This window comes from Medicago truncatula, chromosome 5, assembly GCF_003473485.1.
Source record: "Medicago truncatula cultivar Jemalong A17 chromosome 5, MtrunA17r5.0-ANR, whole genome shotgun sequence".
NCBI lineage: Eukaryota > Viridiplantae > Streptophyta > Magnoliopsida > Fabales > Fabaceae > Medicago > Medicago truncatula.
Genome location: NC_053046.1, coordinates 20,470,192 through 20,491,390, shown reverse-complemented (window position 1 = coordinate 20,491,390; position 21,199 = coordinate 20,470,192).

Sequence of the window (21,199 nt, the reverse complement as noted above, 5' to 3'; positions counted from 1 at the left end):
GTGTATTTATGCTCTTTATGTTAAGGGCTTCATGCCCTAGTTGGTACCACATGCATGATTAAGAAGTTGTAGTTGTAGTGACGAGTCGAATTCGCTGATGTCGCATTGTCGTTGTCGTTAAGTTGTCATTTATCAATGAGTTGTTAACGAAGAACTATGTGAAGTATTAATATTTATTAATCGTTGTTGTTTATGTTGTTATATGATGATGTCTATGATGTGATGATTATGTTGTTATATGATGTTGTTTATTATTGATGGATTATTGTATGAATTTATATGATGTGATGAATATGATGTTAATGATGATCAGAAGTTGATTGATGATTTAATGAAGTACTATATGAAGAATTATTATTATTAATTGATAATGGTTAAGTTGTTAAATGCAATTGATGAATTATATGCTTATTATTATTTAATGTGAAATCTCGCCCCTTCTACTTGGAAATGTTGCCTTTACAATTGGGTAACTTGCAGGTAATCAAGGTTAACTCTTGAAGTGAGTGACTCTCTCACGTGTCGTCTTAGGGTCGCTCTGATACGTAACGGGATTGGGAATCTTGCTTGTTTTCCATGTGTTACATGTTTATTATGAATTTTTGTTGAAGATTTGTTTAGACTGGATTTTATAAGTTATTTAACTTGAGGCCGTTGTGCCATTATGATATTAAATTAATGTTTTCCGCTGCATTGATATTTAAATTGTTGACATGAGATGACTGAAATAAATAGTAACTTTACTATATTTATATTTTAAAGAAGTGTAGCATCCTGTTTAGTTGTTTTACTCTGATTTTATGCAAAAAATTTCAACTTGGGAAAACGGGGTGTTACATTTTTCATGACGATTTTCGAAGAAGAAGGAGAAGAGGTCGAAGTATTTGGAGGATCCTTTCTTCCTGAGTTGGAATGGATGATTTCATGGGTATTGCCGTTTTTGTTGCAAGGAGTTTCGTCCGTTGCAGCAGATGTTGCAACTAAGATGAAGAACTCGCTTTGGTTCGTCCCATTAAGATGGCGGCTCGCCTTGTCACGTTAAGATGTCGGGCGTATTATAGCTTTCGTCTTCGTTCTCTCAGTTCTGCGGGAGGCGAGCTTGAATCTTCTCCTGGATGGGGTTCGGCGCTCGGCTATGTCTATTTGCAGTCAGACATAGTTTGGTATATTGCGGATGAGACCGTCTGTGGGTGCCTTCTTTCAACGGCAAGTGTACGAGACGGTTTCATCAAGTAATAAAGTTAGTAAGTAGAGTATCGTATCCACATGGATTGTTCTTTCGTCCAAACGCTTCTAGTTACTTATTTTTGTAAGTTTGACGGTATAAAAGTGAGTTGCAATTTTTATCTGTTTGCAACAGAGCAAATTTACTTGTTTTTGGTTGCAGAAAAGTAAGAAGCAGTTAGGATTCTTCGAATCACCTCTGTTTATTTATCTCTTGGTGACTATAGAAGTGATAAGGTCGTTGGGAGTTTCTTAAATAGGTAGGGCACCACCTAACCCAATGGGCATCATCCACTAGGTACCTAATTAGGTCTTTCCCTCCGATGGCTAACTGCACCTGTTGATCGTACGGTGATCCTTACGTGTGGGGTTTTCCTAATTCAAAGGTAATTTAAACATAGACTTAAATTGGCTTTCCAGTGTTTCCCAAGGCAATGAAGGCCAATGTTCCCTTAGGTTCGCCCATCTTTGAATCTTAGGACAGTCATAGCACACTCTCTCTAGGCTTTCCTAGTAGTTCTACCAACGGGCATCCCTAATCTACGTCTACCTTACTATGGGTTTCAAGAGAATGGTCTTACTAGGTTATAGTCTTAAGTCGGACAGCTAGGTGCTTGTTCCCGTAATTACTAACCAGTTAATTCCTAGCTTCGGTATTGCACTACAAGACCCAATAGGTATCATCCATTGGGTACCTACGTCTAGGGTCAAGAATTCCTATGGTATCTTTGGCTAATTAATAATTAGTTACTTGATAGATAGATAGTTAATGGTATCTTTTGACCCGTGCTCCGCTCGAGTTTATTGTAAAGGGATTGACATGCGAATAATAAAATGCAATATATAATTGGTAACAGTGAAAAAAATAAGTTGTAAGGTCACGTCTTGAAGGTGAGAAAAACACAAGAAGGGGGGGTTGAATTGTGTTTTCGTTTTCTCTATAAAAAATCTTCTTCTGATAAAACTTCAGAAGCAGTTTGTGAATGCTTCTGATGAAATGATCAGAATCAGATATGCAGCGGAAAAGATCAAAGCAGAGAAAATAAAAGCAAGCACAAGCAGTTATCCTGGTTCCTTCCACAAATCGGAAGTAGTCCAGTCCCCCTTGCACTTCCAAGGAGATTTCACTATAATCACAAAGATTACAAAATGCTCAATACTCTCTAAGTATGAGACTTCTCAAAAATGCTCAAGCACACAAGCAAGAGTCTTCCAATGCTCAAGTACTAAGCAAGAGTCTTCTAATGCTCAAGCACGCAGGCAAGAGGCTTCTGATCAAACAAAAATACAATGAAATAAGTTTGACTTGAACACTTGATATACAATCAGTGGTGTTCACAATACAATACGTTAAAGACTCTAGACTTTTGAATTTCTAAGATGTATCAAATCAGTGCAGAAATTCAGTGTGCTTTGTAGAATCAAATTGACAGAGTTTTGGCGCTTTTTAACTTGTGTATCTCTATCTACAATCTTCAAGTCTTCACTCCTTTATATAGAGGTGTGAAAGAGACGTTGAGATGATTAGCAAGTCTAAAGAGTTGTTTGAAATCATTTGATCATTCACCAGTAATCCTTTGCCTGATTTGGGTGTAGTCCTTTGAAGAATTAGCTTCAAATTCATTCCCATCTTGAAGGCATAGCTGTTGTCTTGTCTTGTAGCATGGACAAAACAGAGTAGTGGAGGTAGTGGTTGTACACTTGTACTTTGTCAACTCTGTTAACGAAGGAAAAATACTCAGTGCTATCCAAATGACCGTTGATACCTCCCTTTCAATTCTTCGTTCTTCTTAGATAAGGTTGAAATGAGAAACAGCTACTTTGGATCTTCAGTTTGAATTTACGGATAAAATGTAGCTTCTGGTGATGATATCGCTTCTGATGAAAACCTTGCTTCTGATGAGCTTCTGCTTCTGATGAGCTTCTGCTTCTGATGACGTCATCACTTCAGATGCACTTCAGCTTCAGGAGCACTTTAAGCTTCAGACGTAGTTTTCTTCAGATGCTATGAATTCCTTTGCTTTCCATTGTTCTTCCAAGACCTATTGAAATTACTTGACTAGTATTTGGTCCTGTATACTTGAACAATTATTAGTAATAACCAAATGACAATTTTTAATACCTTGTTATCATCAAAACTCATTAAGGTTCATTGTAAAACACATTTTGTTCCAACAATCTCCCCCTTTTTGATGATGACAAACAATAGTATTTAAAATGTTCAATTGTTGTTGATCTAATTAATAAGTTGACTACTGGGATAGAGTTTTGAAAGCTCCCCCTGAGTTTAATAGATCTTTAAGGTGAGGTTTGTAAGCTCCCCCTGAGTTCTATACTCATTAATTAAATTTCAATAAAATACTCATAAAATATCAGAAGTATTAAAAAAGGTTTAGAAGTGGTTCTGAGCAAAGCTCATCAAAAAGTTAACTTAATCAAGTTATTATAATGGGGCTCAGAGCCTTAAAATACTATACATCTACTCCCCCTTTTGTCATCAACAAAAAGTAAGTAAAAACAAAAGAAAGAGTATCAGAGCAACAGAAGGATAAACTTTAAAATACAGTGTATTAGAGCCAATGACACATCAAATATAGCAATTATTTGCAGAGCAACAACTTGTAAATAGCATGAGAAATAATGAATTGACTCAGAAGTAATGATAAACCAGTTAAAATACATAGTCAAAGCAATTCCATATTTAAAACAAAAATCTAAACATTCAAAAAAAAATTGGTGTGCAACTAAGGTTTGGATAGCTTAGACACTTGTTCCAATAAGTATTTGATCTGCTCAGACTGCTTCTGAAGTTCTTCATCCTTGGCTCTCAGTCTTCTTCTCAGCCCTTCTTGAATTTTATCAGCCCTTGAGATGTAAACAGCTTCTGGATAGAACGGAGTGTTGGCTAGTAGAGGCACATAATCAAGCTCCTTCACTCTAGCTGCTTCATGCATATCATCCAATAATTTCTTCAACATAGCAGAGTGAGATGAGACACATTTTGTGCTCAGTTGATCCAGCAGTATATTGAAGCCTTTCTTCAGATCCATCCATTGATCAAGATAGTGAATGGGAGGTACAGGAACTGTTCTGAGAAGAATCAGTGTCTGAATCTCATCACTTAACCTTATAAGCTGTTCATCAATATATTCAGATTCCAGGATGGTGTCTGGGATGGGTGTTTGAGATGTAGAAGGTTGGTTAGAGGCTGTTTGATGTTCAGAAGAGGTTAGGTCAATTGTTGGTGATTCTGGTTGTTGTTGTTGTTCTGTGTTAGTCTGGGGTTGTTCTATGGTAGTTTGATCTAGGTCAGAAACAACCTGTTCAGGAATAGTTGGTTCAGGAACAGTTTACTCAGGGATGATTGTTTCAGTTTGTGTAGTTGTTTGTTGGTTTTCCAAAACAGTCTTTTCAGGGACTGTCTTAGAGGCCTTTGTTGGTGTAGGTTGCATTTCACCACCTAAATGCTTTTCTAAGTTATGAAGGGTTGATGATTCTTGGTGTTGGGGGTTTCTGAAGTAGTTGCTTCTGAAACTACTTCAGAGGCGTTTTGTGGGGATTGATTATTTTGTGGGTTGGTTTTAGGAAATTGTATACTAACAGCCTCTGGAATAGTTGGTTGAAAGAAGTGATCAGCAGGCAAATTGAATTTTTCACAGATTTTTATCCTCTGTTTAGAGAATTCAATTTGGGTCTTCTCATAATCAATTGTTCCAAAGGTTGTTAGTTTGGTAGGTTTGCGGTTTAGAAGTTTTTCAATGTGTTGACTAAGAGGTTGGTCATCTGATTTAGTGGATGATGATGAGGGTGAAGATGGAAGGTCAGGAATCTGAGTATTGACATTAGCTTTTAAAGAAGTACCTGAAGAGTGAGCTTCTGGATAAGCTGCTTCTGGATCTTTAGATGCTGGTTCTGATGAAGTAGCTCCTGAAGCCTGCTTGTCTTTCAAAGCTTGAGATAACAGTTTTACTCCCTCCTGGACAGTTTCTTTTTCAACCTCAGCAGCCAAAGCAGCAAACTCAGCAGCCTTCTCAGGAGCAAGCTTATACCCTGCAACCTTGAGTTGTTCCTCTCTTTTCTTCTGCTGTCTCAACTGCTTCCTCCTAGCCAACTCAGTTGTAGTATAATTTCTAGCATATTGCCATTGTTCTTTTGTAGGAACAAACATTGGCATTACACTAGGCTTATTACTCTTAGCCTTCTTAGCGCTTGGCTCTTCTTCCAACGCTCCTAGCTGTTCAACATGATCCTCCGTGCTTCCTTAAGAAGTTTTTCAGATTTCTTGTTCTCTTGTTTCTGATGGTTTGAAGAGCAGCTTCCCTAGCATCAGATTTCTTGATTTTCTGCTTTTGAACATCTTCTTCAGAAGCAGCAGCTTCTTCAGAAGCAGAAACTTTTGTCAGGAATTCTTGGGCTTTTGTGCTGCAACCTCAACCTTGGTTTCTTTTCTGGTCCTCTTGGAAGGTTTCCTTTTAGCCTCTTCTTCTTCCAAGTATTCTTCTTTTGAAAGGGGTTTGCTCTTTGATTTCCTGCTCTTGGCAACAGGAAGAACACCTCCAAACATCTGTTCTGGCACATCTTTCAGGCTGATCTTCTCCCTTGTTCTTTCAAAATGTTCTCTGATATAGTTCATCTGAACATCCAGAGGATCTTGCTTACAGATGGGGGGAAAGTTTGGCATCAAATCTGATTTAGCATCAGATTCTTTCAAATCTGTGCTCAGCTTCTTAAGATCTTCTGCCTTAATCAGATGCATGGATCTCAGAGTTTCAGTATTTATAATCTTTCCTCTAACAGTTCCCAACTGTTCATCTGTGAAGATTTCTGCCTTCTTCAGCATATTAATGATACCTCCTTGATAAAAAATCTCAGAGAGTAGCCTCTCATAGGGTATCCAACACCTATTTTTCAGCTGGCTCTCTCTGAGCTGTTGTACCATATGCCTGAAGATGTATATGGGCACATTAGCCTTTACACCAGTTATGAAAAAGTGTAAGAGGATTTTGTGTTCCAGAGATGGTTGATCACTACCACCACCTTTTGGTAGTAGGTTGTCATTTTGAATTTTCAGCATCACTTTGGTCTTGGCATTCATATCTGCATAGGCGAAGTCCTTGACCTTGTTGTAGAGTGTTTTATTCACAACATCATTCCAGGGGCTATCTTTGGGCTTAGTGATTCCAGCTTTATAATCTCCTTCTGCTGGTGTTCTGAGGACGAAAGCAATCACATCCTCATTGATCCATACAGGAATCCCCATGATGCTTGATCGTATCTGAGTTTTAGTAAATGGTTCCAAGCCCATTTCCTTTCTGGATTTTCCCTTGAGTTCTGGATTGAGAAGAACTTTTTCATCTTCTTCAATCTTAGCAGCATCTCTATCATAGATACTGGCTCTAACCCAGAAATGTCGTACCAAAGTTTGATAAGTTGGATCGTTCAGAAAATTGAAGTAGCTTCCCAAGCCTTGCGCTTCATAGAAACTTCCAATATCACAGTTGTGAGCGGCCAAAGAAATAAAATCCACTGGATTTTCTGATTGAATCTTCAAATCCCATTCCTCCAAGGACATGGTTCTTCCTTTAATCACGTAGGCAGGAGCCTCTTCTTGTTGCATGTTTGATGATGAACCAGGTGCAGAACTTGAAGAAGCCATAAGATTGATTGAAGAAGAAAAGGGTTTCTAGGTTTTTTGGAGTTTCTTAGCAGAGAAGGTTTGAAGTGAAATGAGAGTGTGAGTTGTGAAGTGAGTAGTGTGTGTTTGTTTAAGTGTTTTTATCAAAAACGTTTGCAATTCAAATGAGACAAACAAACATAGCATTAATGACAAATTTGGGGCGCGTGTTAGTATGTTTAAAAGCAAATAAAACATCATTGCCCTTTTTGTTATACTCCAATACAAATAGACCACGTCAGAGACTTTTCAGAAAACTAACATTTGGGTAATGAGACAGCTGTTACAAAAAAGTAACTGCAAACGATCCCACTAGCCATGCTATTCAGAAGCAAAGAATACCGCTTCTGAAGTTTTAGTGCTGACGTCATCTTCAGAAGCACATTTTCCTCAGAACTTCAGTTAAGAGCTTCTGATGGACCAGATGCTTCTGAATGGACTTCAGAACCAAACTTCTTATTCAGAGGCAAGCAAATTTTCAATCAGACACAAAGTGCATGTTCAAATTTTTCTTAATAAAATCAAATCTTTCAACAGATAAAGGTTTTATAAATATATCAGCCCATTGATGTTCAGTATCAATGAATTGTATATCTAAAATTCCTTTTTGAACATAATCTCTGATAAAATGGTGTTTGATCTCAATATGCTTGGCTCTAGAATGTAGAATTGGATTCTTAGACAAACAAATAGCAGTAGTATTATCACAAAAGATGGGAATACTGTTAGCATTAATCTGATAATCTTCCAACTGATGTTTCATCCAAAGTAGTTGTGTGCAACAACTTGCAGCTGAAATGTATTCTGCTTCTGCTGTAGACATAGCAATAGTTGCTTGTCTTTTGCTTGCCCAGGATATCAGATTCTCTCACAGGAATTGACAATTTCCACTGGTTGATTTTCTTTCAATCCTGTCACCAACATAATCAGCATCACAGAATCCAATTAACTTATAATCTAGGGATTTCCTATACAGGAGTCCAAGATTAGTTGTTCCTTTCAGATACCTGAAGATTCTCTTAACTGCAGTTAAATGAGATTCTCTAGGATCTGATTGAAATCTTGCACACAAGCATACACTGAATAAAATATCAGGTCTAGATGCAGTGAGGTATAACAGAAAACCAATCATACCTCTGTATAGCTTCTGGTCTACTACAGTTCCAGTATCTTCTTTGCTTAAGGTGCAGGTTGGATGCATTGGAGTGTTCATCACTTCACAATCTTCTAGCTTGAACTTCTTCAGAAGCTCCTTTGTATATTTTGTTTGATGAACATATACTCCTTCTTTACTTTGGTTGATTTGAATTCCAAGAAAGAATTTCAATTCTCCCATCATGCTCATTTCAAATTCATCCTGCATTAACTTAGAAAATTCCTTGCAAAGAGATGCATTAGTAGAACCAAATATTATATCATCAACATATATTTGCACAATCAAAATGTCTTTCTTAAGAGTCCTTCTGAAGAGTGTTGTGTCAACTTGTCCTCTTTCAAAATCATTTTTAATTAAGAAATTACTTAGCCTATCATACCAAGCTCTGGGAGCTTGTTTCAAGCCATATAGTGATTTCTTAAGTTTATAAACATGATCAGGATGCTTAAGATCCTCAAACCCATGAGGTTGTTTGACATACACTTCTTCTTCAATGACACCATTAAGAAAAGCACTTTTGACATCCATTTGATATAATATTATGCCATGATTAATTGCATAGGATAGAAGTAACCTGATTACTTCCAATCTTGCAACTAGAGCAAATGTTTCAGTGTAATCAATGCCTTCTTGTTGACTGTAACCTTGTGCAACAAGTCTAGCTTTGTTTCTGGTTACTTCTCCTTGTTCATTCAGCTTGTTTCTGAATATCCATTTTGTTCCAATAATGTTCTTTTGACAAGGTTTGGGTACCAGATCCCACACATCATTCCTCTGAAACTGATTTAGCTCTTCTTGCATAGCTAATATTCATCCATCATCTGAGAGAGCTTCTTCAACAGTTTTAGGCTCAATTTTTGAAAGCAAACCTATCAAAGATTCTTCTTGTCTGAAATGTGATCTTGTTCTTCTAGGACTATCTTTGCTTCCAATGATTAGCTCCTTAGGATGTGAAGATTTGTGCTTGAATTTTGGTTGAATAACCTGCTGAGTGTTATCTTGAATGTCCTTAGAAGCATTATCATTCTGTATTACTGGAGTAGGTTCTGCTTCTGAAATAGACTCAGCTTCAGGAGTATGTTCAGCTTCTGGACTAGATTCAGCTTCTGAATGCTTTTCAGAATCAGAAGGTTGATCAGATTCTGATGCATCTTCAGAATCAGTTGTACCTGCATTACTTTCACTTTGCTCTGGAGTTTTACTTCCAGGCTCTCTATCATCAAATTTAACGTGCATAGATTCTTCAACACAATGTGTTTATGAATTATACACTTTGTACGCCTTTGACCTTTCAGAGTAACCTAAAAAGATTCCTCTTTGAGCCTTGGCATCAAATTTCTTCAGATAGTCTTTAGTGTTTAGAATGTAACAAGTACATCCAAACTGATGAAAGTAAGAGATATTGGGTCTTCTTCCTTTAAAGAGTTCATATGCAGTTTTCTCCAACATATGTCTGATATAGATCCTATTTTGAATATAACATGAAGTATTAACTGCTTCTGCCCAGAAATGTTTAGCAAAATTGTTTTCATGGATCATGGTTCTGGCCATTTCTTGTAAGGTTCTGTTTTTCACAAAAGGATTCAAATGGCTCATTTTCAAATTCTCCACCATGATCACTTCTGACTTTCAAAATATTTAATTCTTTTTCAGATTGTATTTGAGTGCAGAAGCTGCTAAACACTTCACATGCATAGTCTTTACTTTTAATGAATTTTACCCAAGTCCATCTGCTGTAATCATCAACAATGACTAATCCATATTTACTTCCATATAAAGATGCAGTGTTAACTGGTCCAAAAAGATCAATATGGAGTAATTCTAAGGGTCTTGAGGTTGATACAATGTCTTTGGATTTGAAAGTACTTTTCACAATTTTTCCTTTCTGACATGCACCACAAAGTGCATCTGAATGATAATCAATGTTAGGCAATTATTTGACAAGTTGTAACTTGCTAATTTTAGAAATTAATCTCCAATTTGCATGTCCCAACCTTCTATGCCATACCCACTTTTTATCATTCAATGACAGAAGACAAACTACCTTCTGATCAGCTAGATCAGAGAAATTAATTTTATAGACATTCTCAACTCTCTTTCCCTTGAATGTAATGGATTTGTCATCCTTGTTGACTAGTGTGCAGTTGGTCTTACTGAACATTACATCATACCCATTGTCACAAAATTGACTAATGCTCAATAGATTATGCTTCAGACCATCTACAAGCCACACATTATTAATTGAAATGGAGGAATTACCAATAGTACCTGTACCAATGATTTTTTCAGTTTGGTTGCCACCAAACTTCACTTCTCCTCCATCTTTCATGGTAAGGGTGAGGAACAAAGCTTTCTCTCCAGTCATGTGCCTTGAACACCCGCTGTCTAGGTACCATGACCTTTGTTTCTCTCTTGCCCTTAGGCACACCTGCAATTTTAACCAATTCAGATTTAGGTACCCATATCTTCATGGGTCCTTTTGGGTTAGTTCTGGAGGTTTTACTTTTCCTCCCTTGTACCTTAAGGTGAGTGCTGAGTAGCTTCTGATCATTCAATACTTTAGGTTTAACACCTTTGGGTATTGTTTTCTCAGAAGCAGTAGCTGCTTTGTTCTTCTGATCCTTTGGCTTTGGGATTTTAGATTCTGGTTTAATCAGATTTTGAGGAACAGGTTCTGATCTTTTCAGAATTTTAATCTTTTGAGTCTTAGGATCAGATTTTGTCATAACCGTAGACTTGAGGTTTTCTGGCTTTGATGTGATCTTAGCCTTCGAACCAGAAGCTTCAGGTTCTGACTGAACAGCAGTTACAGTATCTGTACCTTCAGGCACAAAAGTGGATTTCAATCCATCCTTGATACAATCACAGTAGCTCTTGAGACTGTATTATTTGGATTTCTCCTTAGAATATCCAATCCCTTTGCCATTGTTTTTGTATGTGCTATAGATAATAGAAGGAACTTTGCTTCTGTCTATGCCAGCCATAATAAAATCATCCAAGGCAATCTCATGTTTGTTGCCTGAACCTTTATCACATTTTTCTTGTAGCTTCTGACAAAGAATCTTGAGTTTATCTTCATATGTTGTTGATATGAGGTTAAACCCTTTGAGTTCTTCTTCTGAAGCTTTCAGTTCCAATAGAGTTGTTTTTTGTTGTTTCATTAAATCAACATATTTTTCTTTTAAATCTGTCAACTCATTGGTTCCGTGTTCAAATAGTGATAAGAGTTCTTTTAGAGAATCAACAAGTTCTTGTCTAGGAATTTTGGAATATACCTCATTTTAATCTTCTGAATCTGATTCAGCTTCTGATACTGCTTCTGATGATACTGTTGCCACTAACCCCGTGGCTGCTTTTGCATCATCATCTGCTTCTTCTTTATCAGAACCAGATTCACTGTCCAAATCATCCCAGGTCGCCATCAAGCTCTTTTTTATTTGCTTTCTGAATTTACTAGAGCTGAAGCTTGGTTTCTTGGGTCTGCTTTTAGACTTCTCCTTCTGAAGATCAGGGAAATCAGCAATGAAATGACCAGGCTTCTTACAGTTGAAGCACCCCTTCTGATCTTCTTTCCTGGAGTTCTTGTAGCCACCTCTCTTGCTCAAAAATTTCTTCTGCTTCCTTGCCAGATACTCAAGTTTGTTGGACAGCATAGCCATCTTCACATATTGATCTTCATCGGAATCTCCATCAGGTGATTCTTCTTCAGATTCACTGGCTTGGTAGGCTTTGGAAGATTTTGAAGATTTTCCTTTAGATGGTAGAGCAATAGATTTACTCTTTTTAGAGGACTCATGCTCATTCAGACTCATTTCATGTACCTTGAGGGAACTAACAAGATCTTCAACACTCAAAGTGTTTAGATCCTTAGCTTCCTCAATAGCAGTTACTTTGGGTCTCCATCTAGAAGGCAAGCTTCTGAGAATCTTGCTAACATGATCAAAAGTAACATAGCTCTTCTTCAGTATTTGTAGTCCAGATACTAAAGTTTGAAATCTTGAGTACATCTCCTCTATACTCTCATCATCCTTCATCTTGAACAGCTCATACTGATGAACTAGCATTAGGGCCTTTGCTTCTCTAACCTTCTTGCTTCCTTCGTAGTTGGAACAGAGTGATGCAAACATTGCCTTAGCAGTGGATTTATCACTCATCTTCATGTATTCAGTACGAGGAATAGAAGCAACAAGAATCCCTCTGATCTTGTGATGCTTTTTATAAAGCTTCTTCTGAGCAGGAGTGTGTATTTTTCTGTCAATAGCAGCTCCTTCTTCATCCAAATCCAAATCATCAACTCCATCTTCAAGAATATCCCATAGTTCTTTATCCAATCCCATGATATAGCTGTACATATTGGTTTTCCACCATGAAAACTCTTCTGGATCTCCATTGAACTTCGGAGCTTTTCCAGAATCTCATTTCCTTTCAGCAGTATCATAGTCATGTTTGACACTATTGTATTTTATAGAAGTAGTTGATTCCTCTCCATCAGACATGTTTTTCTTGGATCTTGATCTGTCACACGGTTAAGTGCTATGATAACAGAGCAAGCTCTGATACCAATTGAAGGTGAGAAAAACACAAGAAGGGGGGGTTGAATTGTGTTTTCTTTTTCTCTCTAAAAAATCTTCTTCTGATAAAACTTCAGAAGCAGTTTGTGAATGCTTCTGATGAAATGATCAGAATCAGATATGCAGCGGAAAAGATCAAAGCAGAGAAAAGAAAAGCAAGACACAAGCAGTTATCCTGGTTCCTTCCACAAATCGGAAGTAGTCCAGTCCCCCTTGCACTTCCAAGGAGATTTCACTATAATCACAAAGATTACAAAATGCTCAATACTCTCTAAGTATGAGACTTCTCAAAAATGCTCAAGCACACACGCAAGAGTCTTCCAATGCTCAAGTACTAAGCAAGAGTCTTCTAATGCTCAAGCACGCAGGCAAGAGGCTTCTGATCAAACAAAAATACAATGAAATAAGTTTGACTTGAACACTTGATATACAATCAGTGGTGTTCACAATAAAATACGTTAAAGACTCTAGACTTTTGAATTTCTAAGATGTATCAAATCAGTGCAGAAATTCAGTGTGCTTTGTAGAATCAAATTGACAGAGTTTTGACGCTTTTTAACTTGTGTATCTCTATCTACAATCTTCAAGTCTTCACTCCTTTATATAGAGGTGTGAAAGAGACGTTGAGATGATTAGCAAGTCTAAAGAGTTGTTTGAAATCATTTGATCATTCACCAGTAATCCTTTGCCTGATTTGGGTGTAGTCCTTTGAAGAATTAGCTTCAAATTCATTCCCATCTTGAAGGCACAAAATCTGCAGGCATAGCTGTTGTCTTGTCTTGTAGCGTGGACAAAATAGAGTAGTGGAGGTAGTGGTTGTACACTTGTACTTTGTCAACTCTGTTAACGAAGGACAAATACTCAGTGCTATCCAAATGACCGTTGATACCTCCCTTTCAAATCTTCGTTCTTCTTAGATAAGGTTGAAATGAGAAACAGCTACTTTGGATCTTTAGTTTGAATTTACGGATAAAATGTAGCTTCTGGTGATGATATCGCTTCTGATGAAAACCTCTCTTCTGATGAGCTTCTGCTTCTGATGACGTCATCACTTCAGATGCACTTCAGCTTCAGGAGCACTTTAAGCTTCAGACGCAGTTTTCTTCAGATGCTATGAATTCCTTTGCTTTCCATTGTTCTTCCAAGACCTATTGAAATTACTTGACTAGCATTTGGTCTTGTATACTTGAACAATTATTAGTAATAACCAATTGACAATTTTTAATACCTTATTATCATCAAAACTCATTAAGGTTCATTGTAAAACACATTTTGTTCCAACACGTCTTTCCATTTGCAAAGCTCTAAATATCAAAATATATAATTTTTGTGTTGTGTGTGAAATTTTTACACAATTTATGGTTTTTTTTAGAGAAACACGTTTAGGGATTGGTATATATTGTTGGAACAAGATGTGTTTAACATTACCCTTTGAGAGTTTTGATCATAACAAGGTATTAAAAATTGTCAATTGCATATGCTAATATTTGTTCAAGTGTAGAGGACCATAGACAAAAATTTGACATCTTAAATAGGTTCTGGAAGAACAAAAGAGAGCAATGGAATCAACAAAAAAGGAAGCTTGAAGCATCTGAAGAGAAGTGCTCCTGAAGTGATGACGTCATCAGAAGCAAGCTCATTAGAAGCATCTCATCAGAAGCTGAAGTTCATCAGGAGATGCAAGACTTAAAGCTTCAAAAGGTTGTTCAATGGTTTTAATCTCGTCTAAGCATTGCAGAAAACTAGAAGAGTGAAGCAACGACTATTTTGAAAAGATTTGAAGGCATTGGATGCTTGTTCTTTAAAGAGCGTTGACAAATACAATTGTACGAAGTGTACAACCACTACCTCCACTACTCTGTTTTTGTCTCTGCTACAAGACAAGAAAAACAGCTTTTCCTGCAACGATGTTCCTTCACAAATTGGAATCGATTTGAAATTGATCCTTCATAGGAAAATAACCATATCAGGCAAAAGATCATTGATGATTGATCAAAGCTTCAAACGACTCTATTTTGATGTGCTGGAAATTTACAACGTCTCTTTCACACCTCTATATAAAGGAGTGAAGACTTAGAGATTGAAATGGACTCAACAGCAATTTACTAGTGCCAAAACTCTGCTGAAATTGTTCTGCATTCAAAAGTTCACTTAGAATTTCTTATCAACTTTCGTATCTTAGAAATTCTAGAGTCTTAAAAGTCTGTATCTGATTTGTATTGTGAACACCACTGCTTGTATATCAAGTGTTCAACCTCAAACATTTTTCTTTGTAATTTTGTTTGATTAGAAGTCTCTTGCAGTTGTGCTTGAGCATTAGAAGTCTCTTGATTGTGTTCAGGAGCATATGAAGTCTCTTACAGTTGTGCTTCCCCCCTCTTGTTTTTTTCTCACCTTCACTTCTTTTCAATGTCTACCGAATGAGCCTACTCGTCTTTTCCAGCTTGTTTTGACTTAAACAACTATTGTCGCTTCAGCTCCGCTTCTTGCTGGAATTCAAGGTATCCTGGCTCTTTCTCCAGCTTCTCCATAAAAGAACTAGTAACCTTCACATTCTTTAATAACTTTACCAATTGCTCGAAATTTTGTTCTTCGGTCTCCTCATTTGGTACCATTGTTTATGTGCTTTTGGTTGAGTCCATGGTTACCTATTTCACACAATAATTGTAAGTTCGAGAAATATTCCTAACAAAGAATAATTTTTTCTTAATTTTAGATTTAAACAAGGGTTGGGATTAATTCATATGCGGTTACTTGACTCTAATTATATCCTAAATGCAGACTCAATCTAAATTAACTATTTCTAGTTCATACCTAATGAAACTATTAATTAATCCTACAACTCTATTACTAAAGCTACTAAACCTAAATCTAAATGCAAAATTTAATGACCTAATTAACTACGACTCTATTACTCGATTAGCGTGTTTAATTCGATTAGCGTAGTTGCGCAATGGTAAGTGTACCCGTCGTTTTCATCAAGTAATAAAATTAGTAAGTAGAGTATCGTATCCACAGGGATTGTCCTTTCGTCCGAACAATTCTTGTTACTTATTTTTGTAGGTTAATGGTATAAAAGTAGTTGCAATTTTTACCTGTTTACAACAGAGTGATTTTACCTGTTTTTGGTTGCAGGCAAGTAAGCAGCGGTTAGGATTCTTCGAAACCCCTCTGTATATTCTTTGTTGGATAATAAATAATATAAAATCACGTTTATTCATCTTAGGTAGACTATACAAGTGACGAGGCCGTCAAGAGTTTCCTAAATAGGTAGGGCACCATCTGACCCAATGGGCATCATCCACTGGGTACCTAATTAAGCCTTTCCATCCGATGGCTAACTGCACTTATTGATCGCACAGTGATCCTTACGTGTGGGGTCTTGCTAATTCAAGGGTAATCGAAACATAAACTTAAATTGGATTTCTAGTGTTTCCCAAGACAATGAAGGCCAAGGTTCCCTTAGGTCTTCCCATCTATGAATCTTAGGACACTCATAGCACACTCTCTCTACGCTTACTTAGTAGTTCTACAAACGGACAACCCTAATCTACGTCTACCTTACTAAAGGTTTCAAAAGAATGGTCTTACTAGGTTATAGCCTTAATTCATACAGCTAGATGCTTGTTTCCCTAATTACTAACCAATTAATTCCTAGCTTCGATAATGCACCACACGACCTAATGGGTATCATCCATTGGGTACCTACGTCTAGGGTCAATAATTCCTATGGTATCTTTGACTAATTAATAGTCACTTACTTCCTAGATAGGTAGTTATCAGCAAAGGGATATAAATATCAAGATATAAGCATCCGGTTAGTGATAACAATCCTAGATAGGTAGGCGCATGAACAGTGCGGTAGGCGAATGGATGCCTACTCCATGTGCTAGGCACATTTCAAATGTGCTAGGCGCATGGAACCTCTTTCATGGGCCCAAATTCTCCGATTTTCTGTCGTTTTAAATCTTCATCTTCAAATAACTTTCCTCGGGAATTGGGAATAGAATTCCTCCCATTTGTAAGTCTTATGAGGCTTCTTGAATCTTCATTCTTTGCTTCTTGAATCTTCACAATTCTTCGGATGTTCTTGATTTTCCGATTTGCATGATTTCTCCGTGAATTACTTCAAAAAACCCCTCAAACTGCTATGTTTCGGGAAAACTAGAATTACAGACACAAATATAGAAAAATTACAAAAGTCCCGAAATCACAGGCAATCGTTCTAATACTCCTCCATTTTGTTGCTATTTCCTACTAAAATAAACTGAAAAACATGCTAGGAATAACGTAAGATGACCTGTCATCAAAACCCCAAACTTAGATTGTTGCTTGTCCTCAAGTAACGAAAGAAAAACATAATTTATTCTTTACATTTTTTGCAGGAAAAACATACCTTTCTATGAGTTGTTCTTAGGAATCATTCATCACATTTATATCAGAAGAGCAACTAAACTTACCACTATACATTCAAGCAGGTCTGGCTTGTTGAAAGTAACCTATATTATCAGCCATAATCTTTTCTATGATACACGTATGTATCTTCTAAAGCTTGTAGGGTTGCTCACGGCATTTTCCCACTCCAGTCATCACATGAATGTACCTTGCTACAAATTTACAACAATTCTAAACAGATAGTCAATTTAAAGTTATTCACACACTTGGAGGACTTTGAGGGTTATAACTTGGCTTAGGTTAAGGGTGGATATATTTTGGGAAAGTAGGCTAATAAAAGAACTTGGAGTTAGTTTACTAACCTAGAGATTCCTAATAAAACATTAATGCACTGCCATCCTTCCTTCCTTGAATCAAACAAGATAGGTAAAACAATAGAACTATTTGGCTTTTTATTTTTGACAGAAATATACTTTGTTTTGAAGAGACCATTTTTGAGCTCTTGATTTTTTTTATTTTTTTTTTCTATTTTTTTTGTGTAGATCCATGGTCATCTATATTTTTTTCATTTTTTCTTTTTCTGACCAACGTGTTCTACTGTTACCACACCCCAAACTTAAGATGTTGCTAATTCCAGAGAGCAATCCCAAACTTAGTTTCAAGGCATGTGCAGTCATAAAAAATATTTACCTATCTAACTCCAGTGAAATTAAACAGGGTTCATGTATGTACAGGACTGTGACATGATTCGTCACTAATAAAGAAAAGAATTTTTAGTCTGGAGGCTCAAAGTGGTCCCACAAAGGATAATAAAAATATAATAGGGTGGCTTGAAAGACTCTAGGTACCAAAGTAAAATTTCCTCGTTTGTAATATAACTTAACCGATCGTCCGTAAAGAACGGCCGCAAATTCAAGCAAAAATAACATTCATATGGAACACTGATAATATGTATTGGAAATATTTATGCATCTAACAACCTACAATGGATATGGAGATATTTTGAGTTTACGTGCTTAAACTTACTTTTATCTTTCTTTTATTTACTTTGTTTTAACGTTTTAATTGCAATCTTAAACTCGTCGAGAGACGGTGCCTTTTACTATCAAACTCGTCCTGCTTTCTAAGCAACCTGAGTGCATTTCGTGGCCTTTTTTCAAACTCTTTTCCAATAAAAAAACCTTTGCACAACGGTCTTGAGATTTCTAGTTTAATCTCGCTTGTAATAATCAAAATTATCCCCCATTTGCCAAAATCATAGGCAAACACTTATTTGGATTTTCAGGTTCAATGTTATTTATCATAAAAAAGCAACACTAAATTAATTTTCTTAAAAAAAAGCATCTAATGACAATATTTTTTTATGGGTTTTTCTAACGACAACATTTACTAATTTAATATGATGGTTTATTATGAAGATAATTAATATGATAGTTTAATAGAATAGAGAAAATTATAATTTTTCAATAAAATGATAATTAATATGATGGTTTATTATGAATATAGTGGTACATTTATTGCACCTTATCCTATGCAATGTTGCATAGGTTAGAAAAACCCTTTTAAAAATAAATTCAAATTCAAATTGGCAAGGATTTGTGTGGGAACTTTTTTTTAGGGTTAACCTCATTAGCATTTAATGCATCACAATTAGAGGAAAAAATCTAGATTTAGGTGTTGCATGACCTAATAAATTTTAAGAACAAGTGAAGTGATAAAATGGCAAACTACCATAGTTTCATTTTTCCTTTTCTCCTCAAATTATCTTTAAAATCATCTTCATCCCTTAACTCCCAAACAAAGTCTAATAAATGAAAGTATAATTCAAAATACATAATTCATCTTTAAAGAAATAATAGTGTAATTTTCTAGAATAATTGTTATTACTATATTCAAACCGGTATAAGAAATATGAACAACACAAATTTAGATAATTATTTGCGCTATTTATGTTTATGAAGTAGATGGGTGAGACCTATATTACCCTCTTTTGTTTAGAGGGTAATTTACACTCTCATGATATCAACCAATCAAAATGTTATATACATAGGTAACATTAAATGTCAAATAAATGAGTAGATTTTTTCTAAAAATAAAAGAGTTAATCTTAATTTTTTTTTTTTGAAGGAGAGTTAATCTTAATCATAAGGTAACTTTTAATACTTTTAATTTTTATTTAATTTTTTTTTAAACAACAAATGATTTAATTTTTTTTTTTATATTAAGGTGTTCAATCTTAATTAATTTACACTATAAGACTTATAACAAATAAAATTTTACATCAAATTTCTTTCATCTGGATGTCCTTAAATTCATCATTTACATTCATAAAATTTCTTCCATTCCAGAACCCCGAACGTGAGACAAAAACATCTCATTCTTTCGAATTTCTTCTTCTTTATTCTTCCATATTAATCAATTTTTGTTTCTTTTTCATTCTTCTTCCCATTTTGATTGTTCAATTTTGTCGTTCCAAATTGCTGCAATTTCCAATTATCGTGAGAATTGTCGTTGTTTCTAGAACCGCGTCAGGTATCGTGACTTATTTTTTTTATTTAAGCAGTCAACCTAATAAAATCTGTTAACACGCATTGATCTGTCTCACTATCAGCAAAAGCTTTTAAGTCCAAATAAATGAACAAAAGGCTCATCACATAACCATTTCAGCATCAACCAAAAAAATACTAGCAAACTGCCACAACATCATAGTGGCAACACCTGCTAACAGCCCTCAAAGTACAACGGATGATTTCTCAATTGTTATAATTAACTACCTCACAACCAAGAAAAATCAAGTCATCATACCTAACGTTGTACTGGAAATAACGGTAATTCTCACGATATTTGAAATCATGACGATTCTCACGAAAATTGAAAAATGCGGCAGTTGGGTACGACAAAATTGAACAATCAAAATGGGAGGAATAAATTTTATGAATATAACTGATAAATTTAAGGACATTCAGATGAAAGAAATTTGATGTGAAATTTTAATTGTTCTAAGCTAGTCCTGTAGTGTAAATTAATTAAGATTGAACACCTAAATATAATTAAGGTAATATTACATTATGGGTCCTTTATCTTATTTATCTGTAACATTTTGGTTCTTTGTCTTTATTTTTTCTCGTTTAGGTCCTTTATCTCTCTTAAAAGCACATATACATCTTTTTTCGCATTTTTTTTTATTAAAACATACATAATTTTATTTTTAAAAATATATTTTTATTAAAACTGAAAAAAAATCCAAAAATATGATGAAGATATTCATCATCTTCATCTTCTTCCTTTGAATCTTCATCATCTTCTTTAAATAAAAAAAATTCTACTAAAATATATCTTCAAATATCGTGAATTGAATGTTATATATATTCACCTCAAATCTTATTTTAAACACAAAAATCAAAACCTTAATTTCAAAAATGTTGCAAGGCGGATGATGGAGACTTAATCACTGACGCAAGGTTAGGCTTTACGAAAGGTAAGATTGTTCTGGAAACAACAAAATTGATGTGCAAAGCTGCTATCAATTTTGAGGTTATTTTTATGTCGGACTTGAATATTGAGTTAGAAAATAATAATAATATACAGCGTGACAATTTATATAACTAATTTTTTTTTTTTGAGGAAACTAAATCTCTTTCTCTATAGGGGTTTGATTTTTGTGTTTAAAAGAAGATTTGAGGTGAATATAATATTAATTCATGATATTTGGAGATATATTTGTGTAGAATTTTTTTTGATTCAATGAAGATGATGAAGATTCAAAGGAAGAAGATGAAGATGATGAACATCTTCATCATATTTTTGGATTTGTTTCATTTTTAATAAAAAGATATTTTAAAAAATAAATTTATGTATTTTTTTAATAAAAAAATGAGAAAAATGATGTATATGTGCTTTTATAAGAGATAAAAGACCTACATGGAAAAAATAAAGATAAAGGACCTAAATGTAACAAATAAATAAGATAAAAGATCTCTAATGTAATCATGTTTATAATTAAATAAAAACTAAAAATATTAAAAGTTACCTTATGATTATAATTGATTCTTTTTTTAGAAAAAAAATTAACTCATTTATGACATTTAATGTTTCCAATGTATATTATATTTTGATTGGTTAATATCATGAGAGGGTAAAATACCCTCTAAATAAGAGAGGATAATCTAGAAAAAACCA